The sequence below is a fragment of the Anas platyrhynchos genome, chromosome 5 (genome assembly GCF_047663525.1).
Source record: "Anas platyrhynchos isolate ZD024472 breed Pekin duck chromosome 5, IASCAAS_PekinDuck_T2T, whole genome shotgun sequence".
Lineage (NCBI taxonomy): Eukaryota > Metazoa > Chordata > Aves > Anseriformes > Anatidae > Anas > Anas platyrhynchos.
The window spans coordinates 8,132,299-8,146,335 of NC_092591.1; positions in this window are offsets into that span (position 1 = coordinate 8,132,299).

Below are 14,037 nucleotides of genomic sequence, written 5' to 3' on the forward strand. Positions count from 1 at the left end.
TCGGCTTGCTACCTTCGATGAATGGTAGAGGGATATTTTACATGAGGCTCTGAATCAGGTTGGCTGCTTATCATATTTTACTTTCGTTGTGCGTGTCCTGTGGTGTTTTTTTGTTTGCTTGGTTGGTTTGGGTAGTGATTGCAAGACATGTTTGCGGGGGGTTATGGGATGCTGCACCAATAGCGGGTAGGGCTGAAACGTGGGCTGCTTTTTGCAGGGGGGACAGCAGAAGGTTTTAGAGAGGCAAAACCAGGTTCAATTCCATTTCCCCAAATCTACAGGCGAACGCAGGAAGAATAATTTGACTGAATGGTATTTTCCGACCACCTTGGGCGTTTTGCTGAGGCTGCATTTGCATGACAGAGCTTTTTATTTTCCACTTTCTGATACTCAGCAGGAGAGGGACATTATTGTCACTAGAATATTCCCGATTCAGTGAAATTTGAGTGGGCTAATTAAATAATGTAAAAACCTTGCCAAAGCCCAACAGTTTTGTGTGAAAGGAAACGGCATGGCATCTCCTCTCTTTATTTAAATGGGAGGAGAGGAAATATGTGAGTCTAATGAACTCTATAAGTTCCTGTGGCTTATTCTGAGCAAAGCAACCTTTAACACTATTTGCATTATTAATATCCCAGATGGGCAAACTGGCTGACATTTGACACCAGATAAAAATCGCACGAAAAACTTTATTAACGTCTTCCTGCTGTCTTCTTTGGATCCCTCCTCAGGCTCGGGGAGTGAAAACCGCTCCTCGGAAATGTGCTGGAAATGGTGAGCGCTGTCTGCCTGCTCTCCGTATTAATTTCATATTCTGTTTGTTTAAGGACTGCGAGTTTCAGACTTGGACGTCGACACCAGGCTCCCGTTTGGGATGGCTGATTTTGGACAGGGCATGTGTTGCTCCAGGTCTTTCTATAGAAGGCAGTGATCTTCCATCTAAGGAGAGAGGGAAATGGAAATGCTTACTGGTGGTTTCTTCATCCCTCGGCGATAACTCTTTCTTCAGCTGCTCTTGGCAGAAGGAAGCAGCCAGGCCCCCTTTGCCACCAGACAGCCATGCCTTTTGGCTTGGTTTGGTTATAGGGAAAATTGAAGTAGTTTCATGCCCCTCGGTATGTCTAATGTTTCTGCAAACCCTTCTTGCTTATGTAGTGCCACTGGAAAACCATCCCTAGCCCTCGAGCACTGTATGGATGCACCTTGTCCAGAGTGCCTGGTTTGGAGCCTGAGGATGTTGCTGTTCCTGTTGCCCATCTTTTGTCTGTCCATACGACACAGAATGAAAAACCAAGGGTCAGGCAACATTTCTTGTGTGCAGAACCATACAAGGTGCCTACAACTCACAGGGAGCCTCCTGGTACTCTGTGCTATGCCCAGGCAGGAACCATAAGGGAAACCCCAAGCAAGACCTTGCAAATTGCTAGCACAGATCCCAGGCTTTCCCAGAGGGGAGCAGTGGGATGGTCCCACCTCCTGATGTGCCAGATACCCCTATGGAGAAATGGTGTTTGGCTCTGCAGAGTTTGGGATTAGGAGCACATCAGATTAGATTTGTATGAGGTCTCGTGCAATTTTCTTTCCTGTGTGACATCTGAGATGTGGTGAGAAGAAATGCCTGGATTGTTTTGTGCCTGAGTTGCTGTTGCCAGTGAGCGCCTAAGGCTGGATGTTTCTGGATGGTTTCACTGTCCGGTCAGGGCTGCTGATTCTGCTCCATCAGCTGCTGGCAGCTTGCTGCCTGTGTTAAGAAGTGCTGGGCTTCTAAATGGCCTTAAACATATAGCCTGCCTTTGCCAGTGCTCTGATAAATATTTTAAGGTCCCTCAAAGGCGAAGAGGACCTTGGAAATGTCCCAGATGTTTGCAGGGATAAAAGCTGCTCCCCTGGTTTCTCTGTCCCATGCAAGGATGCTCTGCTGCAGCCTGCCAGCCCCTCTGAGGTCCTCAAGCCCCGCAGATGCTGCAGTCTGCAGGAAGGATTTCTTGCACAGTCCCGGGACACTGTCCGTGTTCCTGCACAAGAGAGGGCGAGGAAGACCTTGGGGTCTCTGCCAGCTTGCCTGGTGACAGGTTTAACTCCAAGGCCCTTGGAGGCTGAAGGAAAACTGTGATAAAGCTGCTTTCCGTGCTGGGCTGGTTCTCAGCCTCCTACTTTACGTGCTTTCTATTTTTATCTGGAGTGCAGGTTTGCTGAGCAAGGCTGCCCTCCACCTCTCCTAATCAGCTGCCTCCCTGGGCCTGTGTGGATAAGTAGAAGTGTAACACATGCTCCAAACGGCAGAAGAACTGCAGAACTTCAGCGACTAATCACGGAGAAAGGGTGCATCACAGCCACCAGAGTGATTTCTGCTAAGCTCAGGCTAAAAATCCCAGGGCAGATGCTATTTATGTTGCACAGCACTTCAGAGGCAGCGCTGCAAGGAAGCAGATAGACAGAAATGAAGGTCAGCCCAGGCCTTTTAAACACTACATTACTTAAATGGCTTTTCCTGCCTCAGCTGTCTTGCTCTGAGATTAGCCCAACTCCAAATGAGAAGTGTTTTTTTTTCCACTTTTTTTTTTTTTCTTTCTTTCTTTTTTTTTTTTCCCTGCTGCAGTAAATTGCATGCATATTTCCATGCTAGTTCTGAGGCTGGGGGATTTGGAGCAGTCCTAAGCATTTTTGGACAATTGCTCAAACTAAGAGCCTGGCTGGGCGATCCCTTCCAAAGCAGTTAACAATTGCAACATATCCCCAAATTGCCTCAAACCTTTGATCTGCTTTGTGTTTAAAGAAAAACAACAAAACAAAACAAAAATCCAGCAACTCATTTTCTAAATTGTTGTCAAGTCTTTAATTTTTTTAGATACATAAAGCTGATGTGAACACACCCATGTCTGCAGCATAACCTTGGCTTCTCTGAATTTATGAGAAGCCTTGCAAAATTTGAATGTTTGAGTTACGAAAATAACTTTCGATGTAATTAACATGCATTGCCTTTCCAGGTACCGGGGAAATTGGATAATTGAGGTTCAGGTGATGGAGGTTGCAGGGCTCTTTGTAAAAGCACAGAGTGTCCGCTGTACCTCTTTGAAGCATCCTCATTAAAATCAATAGAGCGGCATAATAAAGCACTGTGTAGTTTATGTTCTGGGAATAGCTTCTGCTCTTCTGTTGTCTTTTTTTTTTTTCTTTTTTTTTTTTTCTTTTTCCTGATAGACCAGCTGGGAACCTGGTCTGATGCTCGTGGATTTTGGAAGCTGCTGCATTCAGCGAGCTCTGTGGATGCTGCAGTCACTGTCTGCAGTGGCTGTGCTTTCCAGCACCTTGCAGGGGCACAGGGCCAGACTCCACGTTTTGAAAGCAAGTGCAAATCCAGATTTAGCATCCTACGGGTTCCAGATTTAATCCAGTGTAACAGAGAGCAGCATGTGGCCCATGCCTCTGAGCCATCAGTGGTTATCGAGTGCTAAGGCAGCGGCTCAGCCCCAAATGCCTCAGAAACCTGGGTACAACCTCGCCCTGACAACTGCGTGCTGTGGGAGCGCTTGTGCCATGGATTAACATTACATTTACCAACACAGACGTGAACACGGCACTTTTGGAGCATTTGTAATTTGAGTGGTGCTTGCCATGTGCTTGCAAAGGTCTCTGTGCACCGAAATGAGTGTGTCCTTGACCTCTTGCTATTTAGGCAGATTGCCAGGTTATAAAATCGGTTATTTGTTCCTACGTTGCCTTGAAGATGTGTAAAAGCGAGACTGCCCTGTGAGCTCAGCTGGCCGAGCCAGGCACCCCAGAGACCTTTGTCCCAGGCTCTCAGCAAACTCAAGAATGCATCAGCTGCATTTGTTTCACACTTTGTAGTTTTCCCTTGGAAATAGAGTATCTGGGGCTTTTTGAGACCTCTGGGACACTTGCCTGTGCCCAGCTTCCATACGCAGGCAGCAGAGGCTGGGTAGGGCAGGGGGTGCTGGGGCTCCCTTTCACCAGGTACCAGGGGAGTGAAAGATCAGTTTTGGTTCATAACAACACAGGACATCTGCCTGAACAGAACTGTGTAAATGTCTGGGTTTTGTTTGTTTATTTGTTTTGTTTTGTTCATTGACTCAACTGAAAACTGAAGAGGAAGCTCAAGCTAGATCAATCCAAACAAGATTTTTCAAAACTATTTTTGCAAGGTGAAATATTAAACAAAATGCTTCGGTTTACCAAGAATGCAATGACTGACTGCTTGGATAGTTAACTTTTCCTTTTTTTTTTTTTTTTCCTTTTTCTTTTCTTTTTTTTTTTTTTCTTGTTATGTAGTTTGAAACAAAGCCACGTATTTCAAGAGCAAGACTGAATTTCCACGAAATCCACTCCCTGCCCCCACTCCTTTTTTTTTTTTTTTTTTTATTTGGAACAAAACCAAGGAATTTGGTCCAAGCTAATAAACTTTGGCCGTCTTGAAAGCTTACTTTTGTAGTAAATCTTTGTTTCACCTTAATATTTCTGGATGTTTTTTCCTACAAGGAGCACCCAGTCTGATACCCCCAGGTCTTGCCTCTTGCGCCCTGCCCCATGCAGAAGCTCTGGGTGAAGTGACATTTGTGGGGTTTGTGTTTTCAAGCATGACTTCAGCTTGAAGAGCAGTGGGTCCGTCAGCATGGTCTCCAGTGACAGCTCAGGGCAGCTTTCAGAAATCTGGAGATTTCTGAGGAACCGAAGGACTAAAAATGTTAGGAGGGCCAAAATTCTAGGGTCTGATCTACATCACTGTCATAGCGAAAAGTCGGTGTGTTGCATGCAAGACATATCAGGACATCTTATTTTGTTATCTGAGTGTGATATCAAATCCAATTAAAAAATGAAACAAAACAAAAGTCTTTAGCCCTGACTGGGAAAAGAGTTATGAAGCTGATTCAACGCAGCCCTAGCTAGGACAGAACTTAAATGTGCTCCCAGCCTTCAATTTGTACTTAATTTTTATGTGTTTTTCAGGGCCCAGTTCACTTCTGCTCAGAAGATCCCTGCAGAAGCTCTTGCCTCCATGGGTACCTTGTATGAAGAGAGTGAGCCTAGTACAGTTTCCAGAAATGTAAAAACTATAATTAAACAAAATCGCAATAATTTGATTTATCTCATCTAAATAGTCTTTGATGTGAAATCTCCTGTCTGTATGTGGGTGAAAGAATTTCTTTTTGCATAAAAACCATGAAGTTAGGGAAGTGAGAACGTATAAACATATCCCTCAGCTGTGAGAGTTGTATTGAACTGGCAATCCTTCAGCAGATGTTGACTATTACTACCTCGTAGTGTACACATTAGTAGAGTATTACATAAAATCTTACTGTGTTCACTGTTCTCCATTAAGCAGAGGTATATATGCATTTAAATAGACACATCATGACTTGGGTTTATTGCACCAATATTTTATTTATTTATTGCAAGCTTATTTTTATTGCTGACAAATATTTTCTCTGTAGTTTGAAATTCAAAAGAAATAGTCACAAACAGTCATTAATGTTTAAAGTCACAGGTTATTATTTAGTGTAGTGCTAGTTATATTATACATTATGCATTAAATACTTTTTGGTGGTACACTTATTAAATACAAATTGAGGCAAAGCAGTCCCTCAGTGGGAACAGAGCTGCCAAATGACTATTTTCTTTTTACTTTCAGCCTGACATACAAATGAAGATCTTTTGGATTTCAAAGCTGGTGCTGTTTTCCCCCTAACCCCCCTGCTCTGTTTTCAGGGCAGATTTCCAGGGCTACGGGGACTTGTTAGGGAAAGATCAAACATAATATATATGTATTAATGCATGAAACAGATATATTTACCTCACAGGGGCATTGAGAATTAATTAGTCACTGATTAGAAAGCAGTGGAAAATGAAAACCACTATCTAAGCACTTGATAGTGTTTTTCCTTTGAATGCGCAGCTGAAAATGGAGCCAGTGAGGGGCTGTGTGGGGAGAAGCGTGGGGTGCTCTGAGGCAGGGCGCAGCTCGGCCTCGCAGCATCAGGCCTGCCCGCTTGGCTGGGCCCGACAAAGTTTACCCGATCCCATTTTTCAAGTCATTTTCTTAGGCTGCTTAAGCATGGGCACGTTTAATGAACTCAGTCCCTGCCTCGAGCACCTGGCTATGTTACTGGTGTCCCAGTGGAGCCGTTCCTCTACTTCTGACCACGAAATCACCTGGTTTGGATCAGCACGGGAGTGGTCACCCCGAGCCAGGCCTCAGAGCAGAGCAGACGCGGGACAGTGGTTCCCCTTCCCAGCCCCACAGCCCATACCAGTTTTCAGCTCAGGGACTTCCCTGGCCAGATGCATAACCATCCCCAGAGGATTTATTTTGTGAGGATGTGCTCGTTTTTCCTTCAAGGCCGGGTAAACATTCAGCACCCTCAGGGCAATGCTGTGAGGAGCTTCTATAAGTCCCCTATGTCATCTGGAGAAAACCTTCTTTTTTTGTTTGGTTTTCACCTGCCATCCACCCATTTGATGCCAGCTCGTTCCTGTGCTATGGAAGCAGCGAGCCATTGCTCCCTGAACACCTTCTCCATACTGCTCTCACATTTCTAGGCCTTTTATAGACCTTTATCATAGCTCCCCTCGGTCATTCCTCTCCCAGCCTGGGCAGAAAGTCAGAGCCTATTTAGCTGTTTCTTCTGTGTGTTAATTTTCCTGAACTATCCTCCAGGGACAAGGCCCATTGAGCCAGTGCCAGAGGAAGGAAAAGCTGCTTCCCTCCCACATCTGAGACTGAGTTCAGCAAACAAAATCTGGGTTTCTGTGTGGGCTGTGATGGGTGGGAAGCGGTGGGTATCCAGTGCATCCCTGTGCTCACTGGCAGAATTTCTTGAACCATGGTTCTTCATCTCCTCTGGAGAGCACAGAACACCACAAAATCTGTAAAAATAAATAAATAAATAAATAAATCCAAAGAAACACAGTAAAGCACTTCAGAACTGAAAAAAAAAAAAAAAAAAAACAGACTGTGATGGTTCTGTGGAATAAGAATTGTGCTTTCTACACAGACTTTAATCCTTTAATTCACTGCCAGTGCCCTCAGACATCTCACCTGGACATGAGCTGGAAGTGGGTCTGACTTTTAGAAATAGAGCATGAAGGGGGGCTCGCAGTCCCTTCCCATCCACCTGAAATGGACAGACACTGCCCTGCCCACCAGCCCTCAGAGATGCTGTATCTGAGCAGGGTTTTCATCCCCTGGGAAGCAGCTGCACACCATGCACTGGCAGTAGCCAGCCCCTGCCGCAGCCTGGCTTCCTTCTGTCCATGTGCTGAAAATGCATCGCACTCTAAACAGAAATTTTAGAGAGCTATGTTGAGGCTTGCTCTGAACTTCATGTTGAGTTCCTCAACATGACATCTTCCTTTCCCTTGGGGACACCATATAAAAGCATCCAAATAATAGCATCCATCCGCTGGCGCCCTGGGAGAGCGTGTCCATATGTGTGTGGCTCCAGGCGCGGGCTCTCAGGGTGCTCATGTGCTGTCACTCACATGGGACTCCATCAGTTTTACATAGGAGCCTTCGGACACAGTGGGGACAAGTCTCTCAGCACACAAGAAACATCTCCCAGCGTTGGTCTTCCTGCTTCAGCAGTAGGTGGGTTGAGCAGCGATTAATTCTTTTTTCTCTAGAACAGACCGAACCCCAGCACATGAATCCCTCATTAAACAAGCAGAGTCACTGCCGTCTCCTCTCCTATAGATTTCTTTTCAGCCTCTTCTCAGCTGTGCCTCCAGCCCTGTCAGCTCCCCGTCGGATGGCAAGTAGCAGCAGATGCTGTGATGTACTTGGGGCGATGCTGGCTGTGCGGTGGGCCAGTGCACGCATGCGGCTTGCCAGCTGATCACCGCCTTTAACCATCAGTAAGGTGTGAGTCTTAGTGACCTTTCTCACCGTAAAGACATACATTTAGGTCTCAGGCTGCTTTTAACCAACTCTTTTAGGAACTTGATGTCTTTGGCTAAAAAGTCAGGAAAGAGGAGAGGCTGGGAAGTGGGCAGGCAGCAGTAAGCAGGCTGCTGAGACCACCAAGATAAAAATAGGAAGAATAGGAAACAATGATAAAAATAACTCCAATTTTTGGGGGCCAGCAGTTCCTCTGCAGGATTTGTGGGAGCTGAAGGACTTTCTACCCCTGCAGGGAGGGGTGTTAGGAAAGTGGCTGGCAGGTGAACAGTGTCTGCCAGGAGGTGGAATGGAGCTCTGGGAAGAAGCCCAGCCGAGGTGGCTTTGCTGGGCTGGCTCCCAATTAAAACATTGGCGTTGATCACTCCAGCATCAGCTGGAGCAGCAGCACACCTGGGCTGGATGGTGGGCCAGAGACAGCAGCATGGGTTGGCACCAGCTCTTTTCCAGGAGAGGTGTGGGCATGGAGGAGGCAGTGGTTCCTATCCCATGTCACTGCCCACCCAACCACCCGGTCCCACCCTGCTGCTGACTGGGACCCGGAGGGCTGAGATCCATCTGCTGGTTGTCTGTCTGGAAGAAGCCATGAGAAAACAGCAAGGCCATGAGTCAGAAAAGAGCCTGTTTACATTTTTGGTAGAGCGGATGAAAGCGCCCAACCAGCCCTGTTTATTTTAGATGTTTTGTAATTCAGCAGGAATTTTCAGTAAAGGATTATTTCTAATTTTGCTTTTAATTCTTCTGATTCAGGGGAAAGTGCAAAGCCAAGGAGACCCTCTTGAGTCCTGACAGGGTGATTAATCCACCTTCTCTACAAAACTCTCCTTCAAGCCTCACAACTTCAAAGAACGCCCCCCGGCACCTTTGGCTGCAGGGTGTCCGTGCCTCACTGCCTGACATTTGATGCGAAGGGGATTCATTCTCCCACATCCAAGCTGAAATTCCCCAGGTGCTAATCAGTGATTTCACATTTTCAGCTTGAAATGATTCGTCTGAAAGCCATTAGATGCTAGGAAGCAGTGTGTGTGAGAGACATGCTCGCTTGGTCTTTCCAAAGAGGAAGCAATTTTTTATTTGCCTTCCTTGGCTGGTGACATTTAAGATGTTTGCCCCCAAATTTTAAGCTGTAGAAGGAACTTGACCACCCTGTGCTTCAGCATTGATGGGAACAAAATTTGGCTGCTGAGTATTTGTGTGTTGTCTTAAACCTGAGCTTCCTTGCTGAGATATCTTCTTTAGTGGAAATTAAATAACATACAGTTGCCCCTGTCTACAAGGCTCATTACTGTCTGTCAGTTCTGACCATTATATCCACTTAAAATACCACAGGGAGAGCTTATTGGGATTCTTCTGATATACTATTCCTCCAAAAGTCAATCAAAAACCAATCTAGTGCACTTAGGGCTTTTACTGCTTTGCTGAAGACAATCTCCCAGTATCGGCTAATCTGCACAGTCTGCTCCGATAGCGCAATGATTTTTAAGGGCATGTGAGAAGAGATTACCTACCTGTTTGTAAATGAGAATAATGGCTCGCTTTCAGTGGCTTGTGGGTGTAGGAACAGAGGTGACAAATGCAATTACTCCTCCTTCTCCAACCGGAGGGGGAAAAACCCAAGCGCAAGACGCTTGTTTGGGCTGTGCCATAAAATCAGGGGAGAGTTGCTTGGTGGGAGGGAACTGTCGGTGGGATCGCTGATCAGAGAGATAAACGGCAGGCAGAGGGGCTGAGTTATTTCCCTGAGGTGCTGCTATGTGTTGCATAGGCCAGTGTAGGAGGGGAAAGGTTTGCTTTCAGAGCAACTAATAGTCCCACGGGGTCCTGCACATCGCTCTCTGAACTACGGACAGGGAAATGGGGAGATAGAGGCAAAACGGCACTGCAGGGGAGATACAGCCTGCAAGAGCAGGGGGCTGGGACAAGATCCCTCAGCAGATTGCATGCTCCTGCAGATGGAGGGATGGATGGACAGATGTATGGACAGGTGCAGCGCTGCCCAGTGCCACAAAACATACTGTCCATACAGGGGTTCTGAGTACTCCTTGAATGATTCTCAGGAGGGAAGTAACATCCTCCCCATCATGAAGATGGGGAACCCGAGGCACAGAAAGCCTCAGCAATTAGCACAGATAATTTACAGTAAACCAAGGAACAGAGCAGAGGTGTCCTTGCTCACTCTCCTGCTTCAATGGAAAAGGTATCTCTGCTCTCTCAAAGCTGAGCATCCTTCGAATGGCTTGGAGGTTGTGTGTTAGGGAGCTGGATACTTGCTATGTCTCAGGACCCCTTTTTAATATTTGTGGTTTAATAACCCAGTTTCTATTTCTTTTTCCCTTAGGTGAATCTGGAATCACCCTCTGTTATCTCAGGCTGGAGTTTCCTTGCCTTGTTTGTTTACCATAGGGGAGGCGAAGGCGCAGGGACAACGCAATGCCATCTGAAGTTAAAATGCTCTGGACTTGCCTGTGCCATCCCTCAAAGTCCTGCCTTGCTTGCTTGCAGAGGTGGGATGCAGGAGACCACTCAATACTCATCAGAGAGCGATGGATTCACCTTGCCTGCTCCTCCCTCTCACCAGGGAATTGTTGAGTGTTCATTCTTTTTTATGCTTTAACTAGCGGTCCAAACATTAGGCTACTTGTTTCTCTAATTCCATTATGGAGGTAGTCTGGTAAAAGCTCTTACATCATATTATGAAGATATTAAATGCACAGTCTTTTATGATACTTCTGTGCAACAAACACTAGTCAGCAAGCACAAGAAAGGGTTCCTTGTACCACAGAGTGCTAAATGAGGAGTGTGTTTCCTAATCTGAGCAACACCTTTCAGTCCTTGTGGAGATTTGCCCTCACAGGCGTGTGCTCTGGGGTGCAGCAGTCCCCACAGCAACTACAGGTGACCACATGCAGCTGGGGCTGCACTTGCAGTTAGTTCATTACTAAATAAATCTACAGCAGAGAAGGGAGCCGGATCTACAGCCAAGCTCACAGGTTGCGTGCCCAGAGCTCGTGTCCCCATTTTCTCCCCTCCCAGTCCCTCCATCTGGGATGACCTCGCTACCTCCTTTCCACCACCTTAAGCACACGCTGGAGGGGAAGGCAATCCACCACTCTGCGTGTGATGTAGCGAAGTCTGTATGTGCTGTAAATGCTTAGCCAGGCTTAACTGGGTGGTTACATGTTGTTTTCTGAGCTGCTAAAAGCTGCATTTGCAGTTGAAAACTCAAACAGTGTAAAAATTGTAAAGTGACTCATAAAATGACTAACATGACATCTATATAGTCTTCGGGAGACATTTTCTACCCTTTTCATACCCAATCACAGATTAATTCATCAGTTTGATAAAATAAAAAATAATTAATATATTTCTGTCATGTATCTCCTTGCAGTCAGAATGATAAAATATTCACAAGAGAGGTGGCTTGGAAACATGAATTTGATGAAGATGATTTAAAAAGAAAGAAACTTTAATTAAAGTCTAGAAAGGTCATTGAGTCCTACCATCAGATAATGGTGAAATTATAAAACAGATGGCAAATGTCCCCAAGAAGAAGAGAAGCAGTGGTCTGGAAAAAAAGAAAGAGATATTGTTAACAAAGTAAAACTCCACTTAGCAAAGGCATTGCTGCCAGTCTAACAGCCCGTAGAGCAGGGAGAAGCTGTCAGACACTGTGGACATGCAGAATTAGACATTTTACTCCTGTTACAAAACAAATTGCACTTTTGGAGAACACTGTATTTAGATTTGTCTCAATTATTTTACTGACTTTTTTTTTTACTTTCTCTCTATTATTTTTTTTTAGGTGCACTGTGGTAGAGGAAGGACGCCTGGTGTCCCCACAGATAGTAAGCTTGAGTCATGATGTGAAGCCTCATTTTTCAGCCAAGCTAAAGGTGAGGACCAGCTGCCCCTGCTGCACCTGGGTGACTATTCAGAGCAGAAACAGAGTGAAAAGGTCCTGTTGGCAACGGGCATCTGCGTGTCTTAACCCACTGACTGAAAGGGCTGTGTGTGCTTGGGATGTGCCGAGGGCTGGGCTGTGGTACGGTCATCCCGGGGTTAGATCCCCATTGTAATAGAAGTTGTAAACACACAGAGCACTTCTGTGCTCTTGCTAGGACCATTTAATCCAGCTACAGCTGGCAATGCGAACAGTAAAGATGCAGTGGCAGCAGTTTTAAATCACGCTGGCAGTCTGGCTGCATGCTTTGGTTGACCTGTGCTGTTTCCTGGCCCACCCTGCCATGTCCCTGCAGATAAGGAAGAGAATAAAAACCACCAGCATCATTCTGCCATGGTATCGAAGCAAGGTCCCCCTGCACTGAGTGCTCTGTGCAGCCCTGAGTGTACACACCTCAAATTAGATAGGCAGATCCAGAAATGCTGCAGAGATGAGGGGAGGTTTGGAGTGGCTTCCTCGTGATGTGCTCCTGGCAAAGGGCTGTCTTCAGGTTGGGTGAGGGTCTGGAAAACAGAGGCCATCAGCTGTCCTCTGAGGGCAGGATACAGTTCTTACAGCATCAGGAGCAGACAAATAAAGAATAATTTGGCATTTGGACTCTTTTCTTTCTCTCAAATACTTTAGGAAAACTAGGAATTCCCCACAGGGATGCAGGTTCAAAGCAAACTGCAGGAGGCCATTTGTCACATGGCTCACAGCTTCACTGGAACTCATCAATGGGAATTTTAAAAGAGATGGAGAAACACTTGGAAGAGAGCCCACTAGAGTTAGTTTACAGCAAAGATGATGGTTTGGGCTCAAGAAATTTTCAAGTTGAAAAACTTGGGATCTAGGAGAGCTTTCTGAGGAGGTATTGCTATAAACTTGTCCCATCCTCCTACCTTTCCCTAGGCGTCTAGGGAAAACCTGACTGACTGATGTTAGAGCAGGACATCAGGTGAGACAGACCCATGGTGAGCCCAGTGTGGCCATTCCTGTAACGTTACTGCTATGTTTTCAGCCAGGTTAATGTTATACACGTTCCCATTTCTGTGAGTCCTGTCTTACACCAAGGCCTTACTGGTGGCCACAAATAATGGGAGCAAAGGCAAGAAGGAAGTTCAGGAGCTTCTCTGTCCATGCTCCTGGTCTTTGACAGGATCAGCTCGACCTAACCTGTACCTGGCAGATGCCTTTTTCTGGCCTGAGGAACCTCTGCCCTCTGTCTGAGAACTCTCACTAGTGCTTTGCTGTTCTGAGCATCAGAAAGTGTTTCATAGGCCTCAACCTATTGTTCTACAGCCTTGATCTGTTCTCTTTACTCTGTCCTCGGGGAGCATGAAGAGGAGAGAATGACACTTTCAACTAACCTTCAACTACAACCAGAGATGTTTACCGTTTTGGAAGATCCTGGACAGAGACAAGAATAGAGGAGAAAAAAAAAGTCTTCCATGTTGTAGGATATGTGAACTGCTGTAATACAATATTTGGGGAAGAATTGTGTGGCTTTTGTGGGAACTTGGTGCTGAGAAGGTCTTATATCCTTTCTGTCTGCTGTTGAGGGAAGTAAGAGGAGGAGGGTTTTTTGTTTGTTTGCTTGCTTTTCTTTCCTTTTTTCTTTTTCTTTTTTCTTTTTCTTTTTTTTCTTTTTTTTTTTTTTTTTTTTTCAGAAAACAACTGAAAACCTGGAGAATTTTTAGTTGCCCTATCCATATCACTGTGATTACTGTCCTGTTCAGTGTGAGCTGTTACACGCTGCTTCCCCACAGACCCCACTGCTGCTCAGTGTTGTGGAGGTCTTAGCGTTAAGGCCAGCCAGACTCAGGATTGCTCATGCAACCTTAATCCACCATGATCTCATCTTCCCTTAACCTGTCACAAACTATTTTTTTTCTACTAAACCCTGTCTCAGCTAAAGCAGAGAACGATGGCTCTCTGTTACGGAGCAGCTATTTGAGACACTTGGCTCCTTATTGTTGGATGCACAGCCCCAGGCCTGAGCTATTGTGCTCTCTTCAAACCCTCCAGGGTTCTTCTTGTGCCCATTGCTGCCCGGTGAGTGAATGGATGGCTGAAGGGAAGTTAAGAGCCTGGAGGCTGAGTTCCTGCCTGAAGTGCACCTCCTTTGTCCAAGCACCTTACCTTTACGCCACTACCCACTACGTGTCCTGCAGCACCCAAGAGG